Here is a 21,183-nt window from a genome sequence, read left to right as displayed (position 1 = left end):
CTCAGGGGAAGAGGCGGGGCCGGGGCGGGGATTTCGGGAAGGAGTTGGAATAGGGGCAGGGAGGGGGTGGAGTTGGGTCTGGGACTTTGGGGAAGGGATTGGAATGGGGGCAGGGCAGGGGTGGGAAGAGGCAGGGCAGGTGCGGGGCCTCATGTAAGGGGTGGAGGGAGGGCAGGGACAAAGGGGAAAGCGGGGAAATCGGTGCCTATGTTAAGGTTATAACAACCAACAAGAATGCACTTTTATGTAGAAATCCATGATTAAATCGAGTCTTCCTGACTAATGATTTAAATCAAATCCACCCTGATTGCTAGTCATCCCTCTTCCAGACAACTGACTGTTATCTAGTCTCCCACAGTGGGGCTTTGTTGAGACAACTGAAGAATGAGAAAGTAAGGTTACTTACCTGTAAAGAGTTCTCACAGTATGTTCCTTTCACAAATCCAGACTCTCCTTTTGTCCCTGCTTATCTTCAAATTTCTGTTCAAAGCAGGTGGTTAGGAATGGAAGGAGCATACTTTTCAAGATGTAGTCTTGACACTTAAATGTGCATGATCAAAGCACATCACCCTTTTCAGTTGTTTCACTGTTTTGATCTGAAAAATGCAGCTCCAGTTGTGTAGAACTACAGATATAATATACTCTGAGAATTCCAGTTACAGGGAAGTAACCTTGTTTTTATGAGGCATAAGATCTTACATATGTTATACTACTTTACTCTGTGGAAAACTGAAACTGATATATCTGCACTTGCACTTTTACGTTGTATATTGTGTAAAAAACTGTAGACATTCTCTTGGGGATTTCTGTGTTTTGTCATTTGAGCCACATGTAACAAGAACTACAGAAAAAATATCCTCAAAGAACATACAAAAGTACTTGGGCATTATCTTGGGGACCAGGGCAAAACATCTGAAAGTACAGAAGAACAGAGAATAGCTGCACACAGAGGCACAATTGTAAGCAGTTATTTGAGACAAATGTCAATAGCTTCCCACTACTGAAGTTCTATGCTAGTAGGAAGTATTTTTTTAATGTAATAATTATGTGGAAGGAAAAGAGATCTGTATTTTCTTTCAGAATACTTTGAAAAATCAAAAATTTTAAAAATAGAGCAATTATAGGACTAGCACATAATAAAAAAGCAAATATAAAATGTAATATACAAAGGAATACTCTCTTTTCACTACTGTACTTACAGAATTTCATCATTTATATCCCACTGGGGAAAGTGCTTTTACTTGTTCATCACAATTAAATAGCCTATTGATATAAAAATTAAAATGGTGTGCTGCTTATGAATAATAACAACATAGTTCTTTGAGACAAGTAATCCTGCTGTCCAATGAACCTGTCAAAAACCAGAGAGATTTAAGAAAAGGAAGCAAGAAATAGCAAACGTAAAAGGTTAATCATTTGTCACATGATCCTGTTTCAGCATTGTTGCTTTGTGCCCAAACACTGAAAAAGTTGTTGTTGTTATATCAGAGGGAAGACAGTTTCTTACCTCACTGAAAGGGCTTTTGTGCACAGTGCTTATGCCTATATAAACATAATAAAAACGTTTCAGTGAGGATTATCTTTCTAATGCTTTTTTCTTGTCATTTGTGATTCTATTCACTCCTCAGTCAACAGCATGTAAAGTATTGTATGCTAGGTGTTCCTAGGCAAGTTCACTGCTCTGTTCCTTGACTGTTTGCAAAAGAAATGGCCTTTATGTAAGTGGGTATTGTCCACTTCTTGTAAAATGCCTTTCTTCCTTCACCTTAATGAGTTATGCTAGGGTAATTATATTTTTCTATTCATTTGTTAAATAAATGCCTATAATTTTGGTAGTAGATACACTATGCAGAAAGCTAAACAACTTCATGAACTCTCATGAGATCTCAAAAGCTAGGTTGTGTTGAACCTAGTCAGCACTTGACTTTCTTATGTAGCTCTTCTCTGAATTAATACTAAATCAACGCCCCAGCATGTTGGCTGAAGACAACATGTTTCTACTGGTCATATCTTTTCAATAAGAAATAAAATTTTGACGTTGGCAGTGTGGTGATCATGGCAAAAAACTATTGCCACATTCCAGCCCAGTGATGGCTACATATCAGTGTTGAATGGTCATCCACATTAACCAAACTCTATACGGTCAGTATAGACTGACTGTAAGGCACTGTAAGGTCCTTTGGGTGAAAGGTGCATAGATGCAAAATGATGGTATTATTTTTTATATGAGAGCCTATGTTGACTAATCTTGTCTTTAAGAAAGAGTGCTTTTGAATTAGTTTTCATATTTTCTAACATCCAAATTCTTTTATAAAGTATTACACACTATTTTATAAAAGTTGATCGTATATAGCAAAGTTACCTCACATCTGTCTAATCTATCTACTTATAGCACACAGATCACCATAGTATCTGACTCTCTCTGAGTTATGGGAGAATGTTGTCTCTTCAGATCCACACTTGAGGAGTCTTGAAATTGGGCTTGCAGGTGTAAGAAACTTTCACAGTAGTGACTTTTAGAAGGTCTGACCTTGGATGGAGTGTTTTCAAAAAGGATATAAAGAAGGATGTTCCTCAGCTCCTTTCCACTGCTGTCTTCCAACCAACGATATTCTGAAGAAAACAGAAGGGTCAGTGTGAATCTGCAGAGGCAATAGATTTGAAGTAAGTAACTAACCTTTCTTTCTCATCGAATTGCTTCTGTAGAAGGAAATTAGCAAACAGAAAACTTCATGAAGAGGGCTAATAAAACAGGGATATTAGTCTTACAAATCTAGCATTAGATCAAGTCTTTGGTGGGATTTTTTAAAATGTTCAGAGTAAGGTAAAACTCCCTTTGACACGGGTGGAAGCAGAATTAGGCCAATAGTGAACATTTTTGAAAAATCCCACCTTACGTGTCAAGGAAATAGGAGAAATCCCACCCTATGTGCCAAGGCTTTATAAATGTTTGAATTGGACTCCAGTTTGTAGCCTCACAAACTTCTGCCAGTAACATTTTGAAAGAAAGCTCTGGAAGCTGCCATGCCCATTGTGGAACGAGCTCTGCAACTTTTGGGCACTAGGACCTGAGTTTCCTGACTCAGGCTGTGTTGCAGATCTTAGTCCATTTTTGATCATTTCTGAGCAGGATTACTTCCTCATTACACTGTTCCCTGAAGGTCACAAATAGTCTTTCTAGGCAATTTTTTAAAAGCCTTAGTTCTTTTCAAATTGTAATATCAGACTCTCTAGACATCTAGACCATACAGCTTACTGTCTCAGTCATGATATGGGCCTAGGCCTTAAGGAGAAAATTTAGTAACAAAAATAGTTTTTCATATGGAAATCTGAGACTAAAAGTGGACAAAGCACAATTTTATCTTTGTGAAAATGTCTGCCTTAAGTCCTTGGAACTTACTTACCATCCTAATTTGAGTTCCTATCAATTAAAATGCTACTTTGAATGAGATAGGGTGTTAAGGATTAAAAGAAAGTTCAAAGGCTCAAATGAAGATTCTTTGAGCGTATGAGGAGAGGACAACATCAGGGGAAGATGAATATAAGGATATACATGCAGCAGGCTTTTGGGAAACTTTTCTCAGTAGGATAAAGAAGCACTTATGAATTTGAAGCTTGGCCAGTGCAGTGATAGGCTAATATAGCAGCCAAATTCACTTTTACATTGCAAAACATAGATTAAATCTATGATTTCCAAAAAGTAATCAAGGATATGAGAATCTAAGCAAGACACTAGACATTTTCCTGGCACTTTAACATAAGGGACTTGTTCTAAAATTAAAAAGAAAGTCTATGAAATTTTCTGATGGTAAAGTTTATAAATCCTTAACACGATCCCTAAGAAGTATCTCTCTTTATAAGAATTGCAACCACTGTGTTTTGAATCAGATTAACATGAAAGTGCCGATCACATTGCACTATTTCTCAGTGTACATTCTGGCTTCAGAATTTTTCGCTGCTTTATCTTTTGTTTACCAGTCCCAGCTGTAAATGTATTTCCTGAACACGGTGCTTTGTAACTTGTTATATACTGAGGAATATCGTCTTTCCTGGTATACTAACATACAAATGACATATCTGTGCATTTTCCAAATGCGTTGTAATGAAATTTGACAAATTCAATAAATGAACAGTATCAACTGTAACTATATAATATCCACTGAAATCCATTTTGTATGCCAAAGACTGCAATATCAAAACCTCTAGCAGTAACCATTTACAGGTAACATCTACCTTCATGCACCACTAACTATTTTGTAATTATTTTTTCTAGCAAACAGTAAGGAAAAAACACAAAATCAGCTTTAAGAATCTAAAAATCAATGAGGTTTTGGAGGAAGATATCCTGGTACAAGTACAACTACACAGTCACCAGTGAATTTTAATACTGGAATTCTGAGGACTGGTATATTCATTTTGTTACAAGAATATGTATGTGTATGAATTTTTTATCAACGTTTTGTGACTATATAATTCAAGTAGTATATATTTGTGTTTAAAGTGGAACACTATTGTTCTATGGGTAGAAAAATTAACCTTCAATGACCAATATACATACTATGATGGGGCAAGGCCAGATGGCTATAGAAAAGTAATGGGAGATAGATATATTAGCCCCAGGTTAAACAAGTCCCTGATACCAGGATAAATAAATGGCAGCCGCTCCAGGTCAATTAAGACACCTGGGGTCAAGGAAGATCTTTCCAGAAAGCAGGGAGGATGCTACGTTGATTGGGACACCTAAAGCCAATCGGGGCTGACTGAAACTATTTAAAAGCCTCCCAGTTAGTCAGGTGGGTGTGCATGTCAGGAGCCGTGAGAAGTTGTGCTGTTGGAGAGACTGAGCTGTACATCCCATATCAGGCACAAGGAAGGAGGCCCTGAGGTAAGGGTGAAGTGGAGCTTGTGGAAGTGGGGGGCTGCTTTGGAGAAGTAGCCCAGGGAATTGTATGTGTCCTGTTCCTAAAAGGTCAGCTACCACAGCTGATATTATTAGGGTCCCTGGGCTGGAGCCTGGAGTAGAGGCTGGGCCTAGGCTCCCCCTCTTTGCCCCCCTGATTAATCACTGAGACTGGGAGAGAACAGAGACTGTGCAAGGGAGGATAGCTTCTCCTCACCTCCCTCACTGGCTTATGATGAAAATGGCTCAGTAGGCTGTGACCCTTGTCTCTAGAGAGAGAAGGGTTAAGTGGAGGGTCACAGTGAGCCTCTGAGGCTAGCGAAATCTGTCAGAAAATGCAGGACCCATGGAGACAAGGACAGAGCTTTGTCACAATACATATACAAAAGACCCTATGCCAGTGGTCCCAATCTTTTCTGGGTGGCGAGCGCTGGATGACAAACCACCAAGAACCATAGCTGGTGGACAAGCATCCGCAGAAATGCCGCCACAAAGCAGCAACGTTAAGAGGCGTCGCCGCTGAAATGCTGCCAAAAATCAGTGGCATTTCAGTGGCGATGCCTCTTGATGGCGCCGCTTTTCGGTGGCATTTCGATGGATGCTTGTCTGCCGGCCAGTACACGGGCGCAAATAGATGCCCTGGTGGGCGCCATGGCACCCACCGGCACCGCGTTGGGGGCCACTGCCTTATACATTTATATATTATGAACATGTTGGAAAATTAAAGAGAATGTGGTGGCTTTGTTTTTTTATTTTTGTTTTTTTTTAAGTCATCAAACAATCTGTATCTAAGCATTAGTTACTTTTATCCTTTAATCCTACTGTCTAGGTTTATGTAAGATTTATTATATAGCAAGGGTGCGCCAGTTACATTAAAAACAAAAATTACTCTGAGCCTGTGCGAGAATATATAGACAGATTAATTTTTATATGCAACTTTGAGGTATATTTTCCTTTCATTACACAAGGATTTAGGTGCAGTACATAATGTCCATACGTTCCATTTATCAAGATGAGACTGTACTCCAAATTCATTCTGAAATTGCTGCAGATCATTGCAGCCTATTGCACATAGCCTCCTAACTCCAGCATAAGAAAAAATAACCGCAACTAAGTCTGTACCAAATACCTGAACTACTATCCTAAAACAGAGTCATTTAATGTGGTTTGTTTAATTATCTGGATATCTTAAAACACTTCACAATAATACAGCATATTTGCCTTTGTATTTTGTACAATGTCTAGCCCATTAGGGCCCAGTTCTTGAGCATTATCATGATAGAAATAAAAATAATGTGTTAGAGATCAGTAGTGTAGTGACTGTACAGCCAAATGACAGCCATTTTGTTTTGCGCGCTCATACCTAGCTTTGTATATTGAAACCAATTTTACTGAGAATAATTATCTTAGGAAAGATACTACAGTTATTCAGAAGTGCCTTTTTTTCTAAAAGTGATATAGGAAGTTATAACTTCCATTTTGAAAATGTCCGATTAGGACACTCAGTAGTTAGAAGGTGGGGATGCAATATTTCCTGGTACTTTGTATCAGGTAGGCAAAGCTCTTGTTTAGTAGATGGAAAAACAAATCCCAGATCCAGAGACTGGCTACAGCGCTGTTCTACAGAGGCTGCTTCAACCACATGCTAAAGTAGCCCATGTATACCCCTAAAGGAACCCCACCACTGGAGGAGAACCAAATGATTCTTGCTACGGTGTGGCCTCTGGCATGGCACCATCTCTATCTATGTCCAGCCCTCAGAGGCACACAGACATAGCTTAGAGCTGTGTGGTCCCCTGGAAGCTAGTCTACTCTCTTTTGCTGCAGACCTGCACTGGTAGGGGGGATCTCTGCAACCAGGAAGGGAGAGTCCAAATATACCTTAATCTGGGAGCAAGTTTTAGTTTAATTTTTCATAGATTTGATTTGGATGCTGCAGCATTAACTGTGAAATCAAGCTGTGATTTACTGTACAGTATCTGCCTCATTAGAAAACAAATGTGGATCAGCCTTGTGTTCATTGTTCTTTGTGACTTCACTATTTCTAGAGAGATTGCAGCTTTATTGGAACATTCAAATGACATGTCATGCATACATGTACAACTGGTTCAAAAAATGTTTTGCAGTAGGTATATTGTTGCACATCTATTACTGAGGCTGATTCTTATGTCTGTCCTTATTCATAGCAGAGGAACAACGCAATCCCAGGAATAGGGGTGAGCTTTGGTGTCTTGGAGAGATGCCCTTATGACCGCTGAAGTCAAGATTTACTAGGTGGTTGTTTTTTCAATGAGTAGCCCTCTGACCAGTCTGCGTCAGTGGACAGCTGGATTTCCTGTTTGTCTTAGTAGTGTCTGGAGTAACAGAATGTTTCATCCTCTCAATAGACCGACACATCCATAAACCTGTTGTGGCAGACTCATCTTGGTGTTGCTTTTAAGTGCTCTAGGTGAAATTACCCTTGTTTAGAGGACCCACACAAGGTTTATGTACCACTTTGATCCCACTTAAACCCTATTTTGAGGTTCTAGACCCTCTGCACATAGATGAAATTGACCTAAATTTGTGTGAGTCTATCCAACATTTATAGTAATACTTTGACCTTTTATAGCATCTTTCTTACTAGGATTTCAAAGCCATTGACAGACACTAATGAAACCTCACATAACATCCTAGTGATATCCTTTGGGTAAGTATTGTGGCCATTTTCTAAACAGAGAAATAGAGATGATTAAGTGAGTTGCCCATGGTGCTATGGTAAGTCATTAACAGAATCCTCTATTTCTCCCTGTAGTTTTAAAACCACATGTTGCTACTTTTTAAAAAATCCTTGTTTTCTCTTCTGCTGTTTGTGAAAGACCCAGACAAGCACAAGGGCAAACTAATTAACTGATTACACAAGGGTATCACAGGCCTTATTGATTGAAAGGGAAGGCACCTGTGACCAACTATCTGCTGATTGAGTGGAAAGAAAGGTGCCTGGGCTTCATAAGGGCAGGAAAGAGAGAACTGGAAGGCACTGAGCTCTTGGAAAAAGACAGTCCAGAGGAGTAGGAGACTGGCTAAAGCTGGAGGAAGAGTTCCTGAGAGGATGGAGAAGCAGCTGAGTCTGAGCTCCAGAGGGAAGCAGTTGAGGAAGCCCTCACAAAGGAGCAGCCTGAGTGTCTAGGCCCATGATGAGAGGTCTGAGTAACCCTACATGACTTCAAGGGGGGAGACAATATGGAGCAGCTGGGTGGGTCTGAAATCCTGTGTTTAGCTGGGGACAATTGAAACCAAAGCTTAAACAAGAAACATTGTGTTAGAAGTTGAAAAATAGACAGAACTCAGAAAGGAAGGCCTGTGCCCAATGGGAGACTGGGCTGAAAGAGACTGTTTGAAGCTGTTGTAGATGAGAAAACTAGTCCTCAGGAAGGGAAAGTGTTATGTGACTCAGGCCTTGGTGGGCATATTAAGGATTTCCTCGGTGAAGGAAAATTAAGGCTGGGTTCTGCAGAATCATCTGAGGTCAGAAGGGGATGCTGTAGAGTAGGTGCAGCTGTGTTCAAGGGGAAAACAGTGATCCTGAATATACCCAAAGTAATGCCATACGATTAAAGTAATCATACTGGGGGGGATTCTCCAATGCCTTCTTGCATTTACTTGTAGGTTGTATAGTGACACCACTATTAAACATTGACAGAAGCGTGACTTTTAAGTTATCAGTGTCCTGTTAGAGGTGATAGATAAATTGGGGATTTTGATGACAATGATGTGACCCTGAGATTAAAAATTGACTGGTGTCTGATTGCGATCTGAACCCTGAAATCTCCATGTGTAGCATTCAGTTTTCCTGGTCTGATATAAGTTAGCTATAGAAAACACAAATTTAACAAGAAAAAATGTTTTTAATGTTCCTTTCCTCTGAATGTATATTTTTGTGCTGCATGTACATTTTTGTGGGCTGGGGAGCATGTGTGGTCTTATGGCTAGAGCAGAAGAGTATAAGTACTGTACAAACTCTTCAACCACCAGCTCTGCCATTGACTTATTGTATCATCTGGAGAAAAGCACTAAACCTCAGGTCTTCATTTTATCCATTGTGGCAAATTGCAGGCACTATTTTGATGGGTCTCGCGCTTTCTCTTCTTTGGGGAGGGTTGAGGGCACCATTTCTTGTCCCTGCAGTAGAATGTTAACTGCCCCACTAGTGTCCTACAGGAGGGGAGTGAAGAGGGAGGGACCTGGGCCTGCCCTCTACTCCAGGTCCCAGGCCAGGGGCCCTGAGGATAGTGGTAAACCACTTGAACTGACACTTCCTTCCCCTGGGCTACTTCCCTCTCCTGCCCTTCAGCTTGTGGGGGGGCTTCCTGCCCTCTCTCTGTACAAGCCAGGTACCCTTTTACCTAGGGTCTTGGACTTCTTAGCTCACCGCAGCACTTCTCCAAACTGTTCTCTGCTCCAGCACCAATTCCTCTCTGCTCCAACTCCCACATTGTCTGATTGAAGCAAGGGGTTTTTATCATGTGACTGGCTTCAGGTGCTCTAATTGGCTTCAGGTGCTCTAATCTATAGCAAACTTTCTTCCCCTTACAGGGAATAAGGCTCCCTTCTAACCCTCTCCTGCTGCCCTCTGGCCATGCTGTATCACATATCTCCCCCCCGCCCCCAGCTCAACACCATGGGGCTGGGCTACTTGGGACGAGAGGCAATGTTGTCGCGATAGGCCATCAGCGTTGCCATGTTGGCTTCCAGCCCTATGCTGTACCCGGAAATGGAAGGGCTGCAGGGAGAGGAACCACCTAGTCACTCATGCGTTCTTCTCCTTGTTTCTGTGCATCCACTGGAGCGGGGCGTGGTCTGTCACAAGGGTAAACCGTTGCCCCAGTAGATAGTAGCGGAGAGTCTCCATAACCCATTTTACCACCAGACATTCCTTTTCAACAGTGTACTTCTGTTCCCTGGGGAGGAATTTCTGGCTGAGGTACAAGATTGTGTGTTCCTCCTCCCCGACCATCTGGGAAAGGACGGCTCCTAGCCCTACCTCCGAGGCATCTGTTTGTAGGAATAAGACTCCCTTCTAACCCTCTTCTGCTGCCTTCTGGCCATGCTGCATCACACCATTTATACAAGAGAAAGTGCCTGTTTCACAAGAGTGTTGTGAAGCTTATTTAATAAATATTTGAATTCCTCAGGTGACAGATGACATGGCATTAAAATATTTCCAACCTACATTTAAGAGAACCTCTGATATAGCTGAGGGGTAAAAGGCATTGTATTCACTTACTGTACCAAGAGTAACTAACCCCTTTTGAAGGCCAACATATGTTGGTATAAAGTTTAATAATTTTTACCACTGTAATTTAAATCTCATCTGTTCATTGTATTATCACCTTAAAGGACTACCTCTGTTTAGAGTGATTTTAAAATGCTGTCTTTTTTGGGTCTACTCACAATTGGTATACTGTAAAGTAAGTATAAAGTGAATTCATTGCTGTCACAAGCTCTTTAAGGTGTGGTATGAATGCACATTTTGCAGATTTCACTTAATTTCTCCCCTTAGGCAAAATATTTATTTGTTATTTCATTACATGTAATTATTTTCTATCATTGTGCTCATCTTGGAAGCACTTACAAAGAAAAGGAAAGCATAAGAGCTTGTCAGAGTTGTGGCGGAAGGCAAAGGAAAACCAACTTTTGGGGGTGGCAATGCCATTTCAGAGAGATTTGAGCTGCAGGACTTGAGACAGAGCGTGCTGTGAAAGTGATGTGAATAGGCGTATGGCACATGGTGGTGGGGGAAGGATAACTGTAATACAATGGCAATAAGACTCCTAGTAAAACTACTTTTTCTATCCAAGTGGGGTTGGGATGGTCTAAGTAGGTGGGCTGTATTTCACTTCCAGTGAATTCACTGTATGATTAGGAAAAATGTGCTGCACCAAATGGCTATATTGACATTACTCACATCATGGAATAACTTCCTCTAGAAATCCTCCAGTCATGCATCAGCAGAATGGATTTAATTTCTGTCCTACAGTGTGTAGTTTTGATCTTTGCTAAGTGTAAGTAGTATGTGTGCATAGGGGGAGGATGCTGATACTGTTCAATGTTGTACTTTGAAAAGGGACTAAAAAATCTTAGTTATTTTTTTCACAGTCTCAACAATTTCATACTGGTTTGCTCAGTTTGACAGATGTCTTTTTGAACTGAACCTCCTGCAAAATTAAGCCCTAAAACTTTGAGATCAAGCCCCAAGCAGTTTGGAGGCAGTGTGGCTAGTGGATAGAATATGGAACTGAGATTCAAGAGACTGGGATTCTATTTCTGGCCTGCTAGGTGACCTCAGACAAGTCACTTCACTGCTATGGGCCTCAGTTTCCCCATCTGTATCTGATATATTAGCCTCCACTGTAAAGTGATTTGATATCTACTCATAAATTTTAAGGCCAGCAGGGACCAACATAATCATCATCTGACCTCCTGCAAGTTGCAGGCCACAGAACCTCACCCACCAATGCCTGTAGTAGACCCCTAACCTCTGTCTGAGCTACTTGAAATCATTAGATCACGATTTCAAGATTAAGTTCCAGATAATCCACCATTTACACTAGTTAAAACCTGCAAGTGACCCATGATGCAGAGGAAGGCAAAAAAACACCACAGTCCCTGCCAGTCCGACCTGGGGGGAAATTATTGACCATAAGAGATATTTGCAGTCACAGATAGACTGCCTACAATGGCACATAGCCAATCATACCATCCCCTCCATAAATTTATCAAACTCAGGACTGGCTCTACGCTCTTCATTCAGGTAAAAGTCCTACTGATTTCACTTAGTTTTCCTGACTAACTATCTTAATACTGGGACCCTGAATGTAAAACTGTATGTGGCCTGGATTATACAAAGGGTGCAATTGAACCAAGACTATCAATAAAGATGGGATAAGCTAGAGCATAACAAAATGTATTATCAGATTATGATGGCTGGCACCAATAAATTTGATTCACCATATCTAGCAGCATTGACTAAATAGTTTGTGTCCATCAGCATGTGGCACAGGTCACTTGCAGGTTTTAAAAGGATAGTTCCAGTGCATTGTTTAATTGTTCAGAGTCCAGTGCACATTTTGATCTACAGTAGCAAATGCAGTTATGTGAATGCAAGAAGGGTCCCAAAAATTAAGTTCTGTTGCAGTGGGGTCCAGTCTGTGGCTTCTGAAGCTCTAAACTGTGCATTCCACAAGCACCCGGTAAGAAGAAAATCTGTTTTGATTACAAATTGAACACATGGAGGGCACAACTCCAGGAACAGCTTTTAACCTGAATTGTCTGGATCAGTTTGTCACCATGGAAGGGCAGTGGGTCTTCCGAGCAGTCCCAGGTGTGAATTGGGTGTGCTCTAAGCACCTGTTTGTTTCTTCCCTACTGCAACCACTCAGCAGTACCCCCCCACAGGCAGCCTTTTGCATCACAGGGATGGGAGGAGAAAGTAGCCTTCCCTGAAAAGCTGTCGGACTCCCATAAGGAGAGCAGGACAGGAGCTTGATTCCTTCTACTTAAGCCTAGGGAAGCTGATTGTGGACCCTTGACCTTTTTGAAATATTTTCAGTCTTAAAGCTGAAAAGCTTGGACACAACACATCTATTGTACATGCTGGAAGGTAATTTGTGGGGGAGACAGCTTATAAAAGCTTGTCTAAAGTTTTTTTTGTACCATTTTAACTGTATCTGTGTAGAAACCAATATAGTTACACTAGTACATCCCTTTCCTATAGATGCAGTTATATCAGAACATCGGTGTTTATATCAGTATAGCTTACTCCTATACCCTGATGGGAATTAGCTAAATGATAAGCGCTTTTTCTATCAGTATCACTGCGTCCGTACAGCCGGGGTTGTAACTGTGTAACTACTTCCTGTACAATCACATGCCTAACTGAAAGAGTTAAATAGGATTAAGACCCTTACTTAGGACTCAGTCACAAGCCCTGCTGCATACCTGTCCTGGGGAGTAATGGGGAGAAGGAGCTCCTTAGGCCTGGCCTACACTTAAAAGTTAGGTCAACATAGCTATGGCACTCAGGGGTAGCTCAAACCACCTGAGCACCATAGCTATGCAAACCTAAGTCCCAGTGCAGATGCAACCAAGTCGATGGAAGAATTCTTCCACTGACCTAGCTACTACTGCTCTGAGAGGTGGATTACCAAACGCAGGGGAAAACCCCAGGCAGTTGCTGCAGGCAGCGTCTACAGGAGCATAGCTGCAGCACCATAGCTGTGCTACTGCAGCGCCTGTAGTGTAGACATGGCCTTTCTCTCCTGCATGGGCTTACCCTCTCTCTTTGCTCGTGCTAGGGGGAGAGAAGAGCAGTTACCGCCAGGCAACTGCATCCTTTCTACACAGATGGGGGGAGGGAGGAAAAGGGCAGAGCCTTGGATCTCACTGTGTCTCTCGCCAATGGTCCCCGCCAGTGCATCAGAGCCAACACAGTGGGGGATGTGATCTGCGTCAGTGAAATGGTTGGCACAGATCCATTCCCCCTGAGGGCAAAGGGGAATCAGATTCTGAGACTCCAAGCTACATGCTGCCTCTTTCTTACCTTGGGTTTGTATGGGTTTTGGTCCAACCCTAAGTTTCTAATGACCTGATTCTGCAAACAGTTTCTCCCAGCTGTAGTGCTTATTACTGCAAGGAATCTTTTGATTCTGTGATTTGCTTTGAACTCTATCCTGACTTGCTGTTTACACTTGCTTTCTGTCTGCTCAAAATAGATATTGTGGACCAGATTCTCGTCTTGCCTACAGCAGGTTTCACTGGTGGATGTAATTTCATTATTTCAAGGGCATTACACTGATTAAATCAAGACTAAGTGCAAGGAGGATTGGGCCCTTCACATTTAATAAAGAACATTTTATATTAAACGTGTTTCTCTTCTATATGAAACTCTTCCATAAGAAGGTAAGTTACATGACAGCAGGTCAGAGACTACTGTGTGTAATGTTGTAAAAAGCGGATTATTCATAAATTAAAAAATTCTTTACTAAGCACAAATATAGATATATTGAATGTTTGGGAGCAGTGTCAATTAAAGTCAAATAGATATTAGAAGTAACAAAGCAATATTGCTTTATTTTTTCACTAGGTAAAAATTTTATAATTAACTACATATTCTAATCAAAATTCAAAAGGTTTTAAATCCCCTATCAGTTTGTTTCTTAAATAGATGGGAATGTCATTTTAACATGATGTAGATGTATGGTATTATAATGCTGGCAGTTTGAACCTGTCATACATTTAAGGAAACAACATTTCAAAGACCTACTTATCCTTGGTAATTACAAGGAATCACTTTATGTATCAAGCTCTGCAAAAATGTGGCTGAAAAGAAAGGCCTTTGTATTTTCATTCAGGTTAAATCTTGTTATGCCATGTCTTTTTAAAACATTAAATCAGTCAGTATGACATCACATCTCAGACTTCATATGATTAATTAGAAGCTTAAACTATTAAACAGATGAAACTATTAAACTGAATATGTGTACTAGTATGGTCAGCTTTAGATTTGCTAACTAAAATAGTAATGATGTATTAGGTCAAACTTTCCCATCTTTTTCAAAGCTCAAATAAGTGAGCTTGGGATCTATGACAGCTCAACTGGGAGTAGGAGGAGAGAATAAAATTGCTTGAGTCCTGTGTTTAAGCTTGCTTTGCAAAGATTTTTAATATTTGGGCTTTTGCCCTTTTGTTTATAATATCTAAAGTCCTAAAAGATTTTGTTTAAATTTTTTTTTAAAGGAAGCAGAAGAAACAATATTAGAAATGTCAAATCTCATCGTCCTGGGTATAGCTGGAGGAACTCCTGCAGATCCTAGTGTGTATGTATTGTAAACAAATGCATATTTTCCCCAAAATGTTCATTAGGTCAGTTCAATGGGTATTGCCTAAATTCTAAACAACCTAAAACTCCCTTCCCCACTCAGCTAAGCTCTTGCTATGAAAGCTCAAATGTGCCAAGAAATAAGAAGACAAAGGTATCTATAAACCACCTCCCTTGATCCTGGGGCTAGCCAAGGTCTCAGCTGGTCTTTAGTACAAGTTAGAACATCTTATAGATCCTTTTAATGTATTCTCATCTGTAGTGGCCCCATGGAATCTTTGGAGCAGACCTGGATTGGCAGGAGGGGCTACAAAAGTTGAGATTTCCTTCAACTGTCCATTTGGGGTTTAAGGGTCCTTTGCACTGCTGCTGTAGTACAAAGGGACTTCTATGGGGCCAAGAATCAGTCTGTCACTTGTGATACCATAATTTCACTTGTTCTCCAATTACACTCCAGTTTCCATAGAGTTGTAGGGACAGATTCTTGTGACTTCAGTGGAGCTGTGACAATGTATGCCAGTTGAGGATTTGTCCCTTACATTAGAAATAATTCATCTCAGTGTTGTAAAGAACCATCATGAAAAACTTTCAGACCTCCTTAAAAGACACACAAGCCCAATTTCTTTTCCTGTCAGGTCACCCTTAATCCCAGTCCAAAATGGACAAAAGGAACAAAGGCAAAGTTTGAGGGACCCAACATGTAACCTATTTCATCTCTTTTGTTTTAAATATGTTTGCAGAGGCCATTGATTCTTTACCTGTGACTTTTCTAAAGAGATTATTTCACTGACCTTTTGTCTAGTTAGAACCATGCCAGCAACCCCACCACTAATGAGCAACCAACCAAAGTAGGATAACTTCTGTGCAAACAAGTGTGGTTATAACAAGTGTGGTTATATCTGCACCCATGCAGGCAATGAAGTGGGGGATAAGACACTGCGTAAGAAAACAGATTTTCATTATGAGCAAGGGAAGTAAAATACTTAGTTATGAAAATCACATGCTGGGCTGCTGTAGGTGTGATCTAACCCCCCACCCCACCCAAGGACATTGGCTTACACTGGGAGTGGACCCTGCACTACTAATAGCCCAATAACAAAGGCACAACTTACAGGAGAGAATAGGCTTTTCTGAGGCCCAATCTCTGGTGCTCTTGCTGGAATGAGGTGGCTCTGCACCATCCCCTACTTTGGACTGTGGCATTAAAGACACAAATTGCCCATTGTGTGTGAAGTCGCTACGCTTTTAGGTGCTCAGGGCACCAAAACAAAACGTTTTTCACATACAAAAGTGGACAGTGTGGGAAGAATTCTTCCAAAATAGTTGTCCAGAATTTCCATGCAACAAACAAAGCTTCTTTTTCTTACCTGGTATTTTAAGTGAAACACTACACGAACTGGAATCTGGCAGTAACCTCTGTAGCACTGAGGCAGAACACTATGGCAGTTTGCTTCATCAGTAATGGGATTTTTTTTCAAACTACCTTCTTTTCTGTGGTCCAGGCAACAAGCCAAAATCTTTACAATTACAATTTTTTTCGTGTCCTAAAAGCTAATTTGAGATCAGACAGGTGTAATTCAAATGCAGCACTAAACTACACAAGAGTATTTGTTACCAAGCACCACATGTAGGTAGGAAAAACAGGTGGAAAGAAGTGTTTATTGTGTTTCAGTGATTTGTAAAGCAACATGGCAAAAAATGTACATTATGGAAGCAGTGGTGACTTGGTCATCAAGTAGATAATTTAGTTATAAAGTTTTTCAAAAAACACAAATTAACAAGTAATGTTTTAAATAATGCTGACCACTTACACAGCAATTTTCAAATATAAAGTGCTTAATTAACTCTAACTGTAAACAATACTAATCTTAAATTCTTGCAATATCCCTGAAACATAAGTATAATTATCCCTGTTTCATAGATGGAGAAACTGAGGTAGAGAAGTTAATTGGCTTGCCAAATGCTGCATAAGGCAATCCTTGTCAGAGCCAGGATTAAAACTCAAGGTTTCACAGGTCTTGTTTCTGTACTAAACCCGCTAAAACCATAGTTCTGATAAATGTTTTAAAACACTTTGTTCATGTCTATACTGGCCAACCAAACTATGTTTGAAAACAGTTTAGTTAGAAATAGGTTTATTTAAACCAAATTTAAATTGTTTTCTACCATGAGTCAATTCCAAAGTAGAGAAAATCTTTCTCGTTTTTGGAGAAAGGTGTGTTAAGCAAAGCTCTAATCAGTTCTACCATTGTAGAAACTCAGCTGTATAATTTTAGCTATAAAATATTTTGTAACTCTTTGTATTTCCCATACCGATCAGTTTAATAGACTTTAATACCTTGTTCTATTAGGATAATAGATAGTTTGTCCTATTTCACTGCATGTTATAATTATCTGGTTACAATTACTGTAATAGGGCCAATTTGTTTGAAAAGTGTTTTCAAAATCCAAGTGGCATGATAAAGAGGCTCATCACAGAATTTATCTCCAGTTTATTTGCATCGTAAGTTAATTCCCTGCCTGCCCAGGATTGGAAATATAAAATAACTAGAGGAACCTGAACCTGGTGAGTATGTATTCAGCATGGCTCATCCATGCATCTGCTGCCACTACCCATGCTACTGGGGCTACACTGCTATTCATATTCATGCTAACTCAAGGATAGCTGGAGCTAAGGATGTGTATATACAAGCCGGGCAAATCACACCTTAGATCCAGCAGAGTTTAACAAAAGTTGAAATTCTGTTTCAGGTGACTCTAAATGCTCCTATTTTCTATATAAATCTCACAGCATTTAAAATAGTTTTTTTTTAATTTAAATAATTCTTTAAAAGCGTCTTTAAACTTAAATGGGCATCAAATAAAGTATTGTTTTTTTTCTTAATAATCATTGGAGAGATTATTCTTGACTTTCTGAGTTTGGTAAGGTAACTAATTTCCCAAATAATATAAAAATACACTCAGATTTATTAGTAACCAGTTATAGCAAGGTAATTTGATTCCATATTAGTACACAAAACTTCTCACTATTCATGTAACAATGATAATCCGGAAATTATTACATTACATATTTGCATTTAGTTCCAAAACCATTTGCAACTGAACTTCACAAAAGATTATACCATCTCAAACATTTAACATATAAATAAAGGTTTTCACCTTTAAATGGAAACATAAGGTTACAAGTAAACAGGATATTTCCTAACTATACTTGTTTTCCTTAAATTTATATGGATGAAGACTCAGTGTGCTTATAAAATCAGTTTCAATAAGAATTAGGGCTGTCAATTAATTACAGTTAACTCACACAAGTAACTCAAAACATTAATCACGATTAATTGCATTGTTAAACAGTAGAATACCAATTGAAATTTATTAAATCTGTTTGGAGTTTTCTACATTTTCAAATATGATTTAAATTACAAAACTGAATACAAAGTGTACGGTGCTCACTTTATATTATATTATATTATATTTTTATTGCAAATATTTGCACTGTAAAAATGATTTTTGAAAAATAGTATTTTCCAATTCACCTCATACAAGTACCGTAGTGCAATCTTTGTTGTGAAAGTGTAACTTACAAATGTAGATTTTTTTGTTACATAACTGCACTCAAAAACAAAACAATGTAAAACTTCAGAGCCGACAAGTCCACTCAGTCCTACTTCTTATTCAGCCAATCACGAAGACAAACAAATTAGTTCACATTTATAGGAGATAATGCTGCCTGCTTCTTATTTACAATGTCACCTGAAAGTGAGAACTGGTTTACCTTGTGTAGCTGGTGTTGCAAGGTATTTATGTGCCAGATATGCAAAACACTTATAAGTTCCTTCATGCTTTGGCCCCCATTCCAGAGGACATGCTTGAAGGCTGATGATGCTCATTAAAAATATAATGCATTAATTTAAATTGTGACTGAATACCCTGGGGGAGAACTGTATGTCTCCGTTCTGTGTTTTACTGGCGTTCTGCCATATATTTAATATCATAGTAGTCTTGGATGATGACCCAGCATTTTAAGAACACTTTCACAGCAGATTTGACAAAATGCAAAGATGGTACAATTGTGAGATTTCTAAAAATAGCTACAGCTCTTGACCGAAGTTTTAAGAATCTGAAATGCCATCCAAAATCTGAGAAGGATGAGGTGTAGAGCATACTTTCAGGAGTCTTAAATGAGCGACACTCAGATGCAAAAACTACAGAACCCAAACCACCAAAAAAAAAATCAACCTTCTGCTGATGGCATCTGACTAAGATGAAGAAAATGAACATGTGTCGGTCTGCACTACTTTGAATATTATCGAGCAGAACACATCATCAGCATGAACACATGTCCTTTGGAATGGTGGTTGAAGCATGAAGGGACATATGAATCTTTAGTGCATCTGGTACTTAAATATCTTGCAATGCTGGCTACAACAGAGCCATGTGAATGCCTCTTCTCACTTTCAGGTGACATTTGTGAAACAGAAGCAAGCAGCATTATCTCCTGCAAATTGTAACCAAACTTGTTAGTCCAAGCGATTGGCTGAAGTAGGACTGAGTGGACTTGTATGCTCTTAAGTTTTACATTGTTTTATTTTTGAATGCAGTTTTTTTTTGTTTTTTTTTTAGAATTCTACATTTGTAAGTTCAGCTTTTGTGGTAAAGAGATTGGACTACAGTATGATGTAAATTGAAAAATACTGCTTCTGGTTTTTACAATGCAAATATTTATAATAAAAAATAAAGTGAGCACTGTACACTTTGTATTCTGTGTTGTAACTGAAATCAATATACACCTCTACCTCAGTATAACACGACCCGATAAAACACGAATTCGGATATAACATAGTAAAGCAGCGCTTGGGGGGCGGGGAGGTGGGCTGTGCACTCTGGCAGATCAAAGCAAGTTCGATATAACACAGTAAGATTTTTTTGGCTCCTGAGGACAGCATTATATCAAGGTAGAGGTGTATTTGAAAATGTAGAAAACATCCAAAAATATTTAAATAAATGATGTTCTATTGTTTAACAGCATGATTAATCAAGATTATTTTTTAATTGCTTAACAGCTGTAATAAGGATATTTCCAGAAGTGTGGAGGGGGGTGTGTTTAAAGCTACAAGTATCAGAGGGTAGCCGTGTTAGTCTGGATCTGTAAAAGCAGCAAAGAATCCTGTGGCACCTTATAGACTAACAGACGTTTTGGAGCATGAGCTTTCGTGGGTGAATACCCACTTCCTCAGATGCATGCATCTGAGGAAGTGGGTATTCACCCATGAAAGCTCATGCTCCAAAACGTCTGTTAGTCTATAAGGTGCCACAGGATTCTTTGCTGCTTTTAAAGCTACAGTTTCTCTCTTTGAAAAGAAAAAGGGTGATAAAAAGGCTCTTGGTTTAGCTTTTCTGATTTTGAATCACCAAGTGCTAGACATCAGTTCCCTAAGAAAATCCTATAAAACAAGAGTATCTTTGCATTCTTTAATGAGGGTAATGTATTCTCTTTGAGAAGACTCTCTCCTGTTGATTACCTTTAACTAAACAGTTCCCAAGATTACAAGCGACAGTAGCTTCACCCCAATTTGTAATTAAAGGCCTGGTCTACACTACACGTTTAAACTGAATTTAGCAGGGTTAAACCGATTTAACCCTGCACCCATCCACATTACGAGGCCCTTTATATTGATATAAAGGGCTCTTTAAACTGGTTTCTGTACTCCTCCCCGACGAGAGAAGTAGCACTGAAATCAGTATTGCCATGTTGGATTAGAGTTAGTGTGGCCACAATTAGACAGTATTGGCCTCTGGACGGTATCCCACAGTGCACCATTGTGACCGCTCTGGAAAGCAACCTGGCCAGGTAGACAGGAAAAGCCCTGTGAACTTTTGAATTTTATTTCCTGTTTGCCCAGCGTGGAGCGCTGATCAGCATGGGTGGCGATGCAGTCCCAAATCCAAAAAGAGCTCCAGCATGGACCGTACGGGAGATACTGGATCTGATTGCTGTATGGGGAGACAAATCTGTTCTATCAGAGCTCCGTTACAGAAGACAAAATGACAAAGCATTTGAAAAAATCTCCAGGCTATGAGAGACAGAGGCCACAGCCCAGTGCTGTGTGACAAGCGTAACGGAAAGCCAAAGAATCAAATGGATTCCCAGGGAGGGAGGGGGTAATGAGGACTCCAGCTATCCCGCAGTCTCCGAGAAGCATTTGCATTCTTGCCTGAGCTCCCAATGACTGTAGGGTCAAACACATTGTTCGGGGTGGTTCAGGGTATATCTCATCAATTTACCACCACCCCCATGAAAGAGAAGGGAAAAAAGTAGTTTCTTTACTCTTTTCAATGTCACCGTATGTCTACTGCATGCTGCTGGTAGACGCAGTGCTGCAGCACTTAACAGCAGCATCCTTTCCCCTCCCCTCCCCGGTGG

At 39.9% G+C, this 21,183-nt stretch overlaps 1 long non-coding RNA gene across 2 annotated transcripts in view; it reads left to right on the top strand.

Moving 5' to 3' along the window:
• LOC127052029 (uncharacterized) overlaps positions 1-21,183 on the top strand; it is a 57,492-nt gene that overhangs the window by 6,191 nt on the left and 30,118 nt on the right. For both annotated transcript variants that reach the window (XR_007774663.1, XR_007774662.1), the window contains exons 2-5: positions 2,393-2,664; positions 4,274-4,405; positions 13,654-13,840; positions 14,678-14,757. This is a non-coding gene — a long non-coding RNA (uncharacterized LOC127052029). The remainder of the gene's footprint in view (positions 1-2,392; positions 2,665-4,273; positions 4,406-13,653; positions 13,841-14,677; positions 14,758-21,183) is intronic.

This window comes from Gopherus flavomarginatus, chromosome 5 (assembly GCF_025201925.1).
Source record: "Gopherus flavomarginatus isolate rGopFla2 chromosome 5, rGopFla2.mat.asm, whole genome shotgun sequence".
NCBI lineage: Eukaryota > Metazoa > Chordata > Testudines > Testudinidae > Gopherus > Gopherus flavomarginatus.
This window is presented reverse-complemented; position numbering and strand designations above follow the sequence as displayed.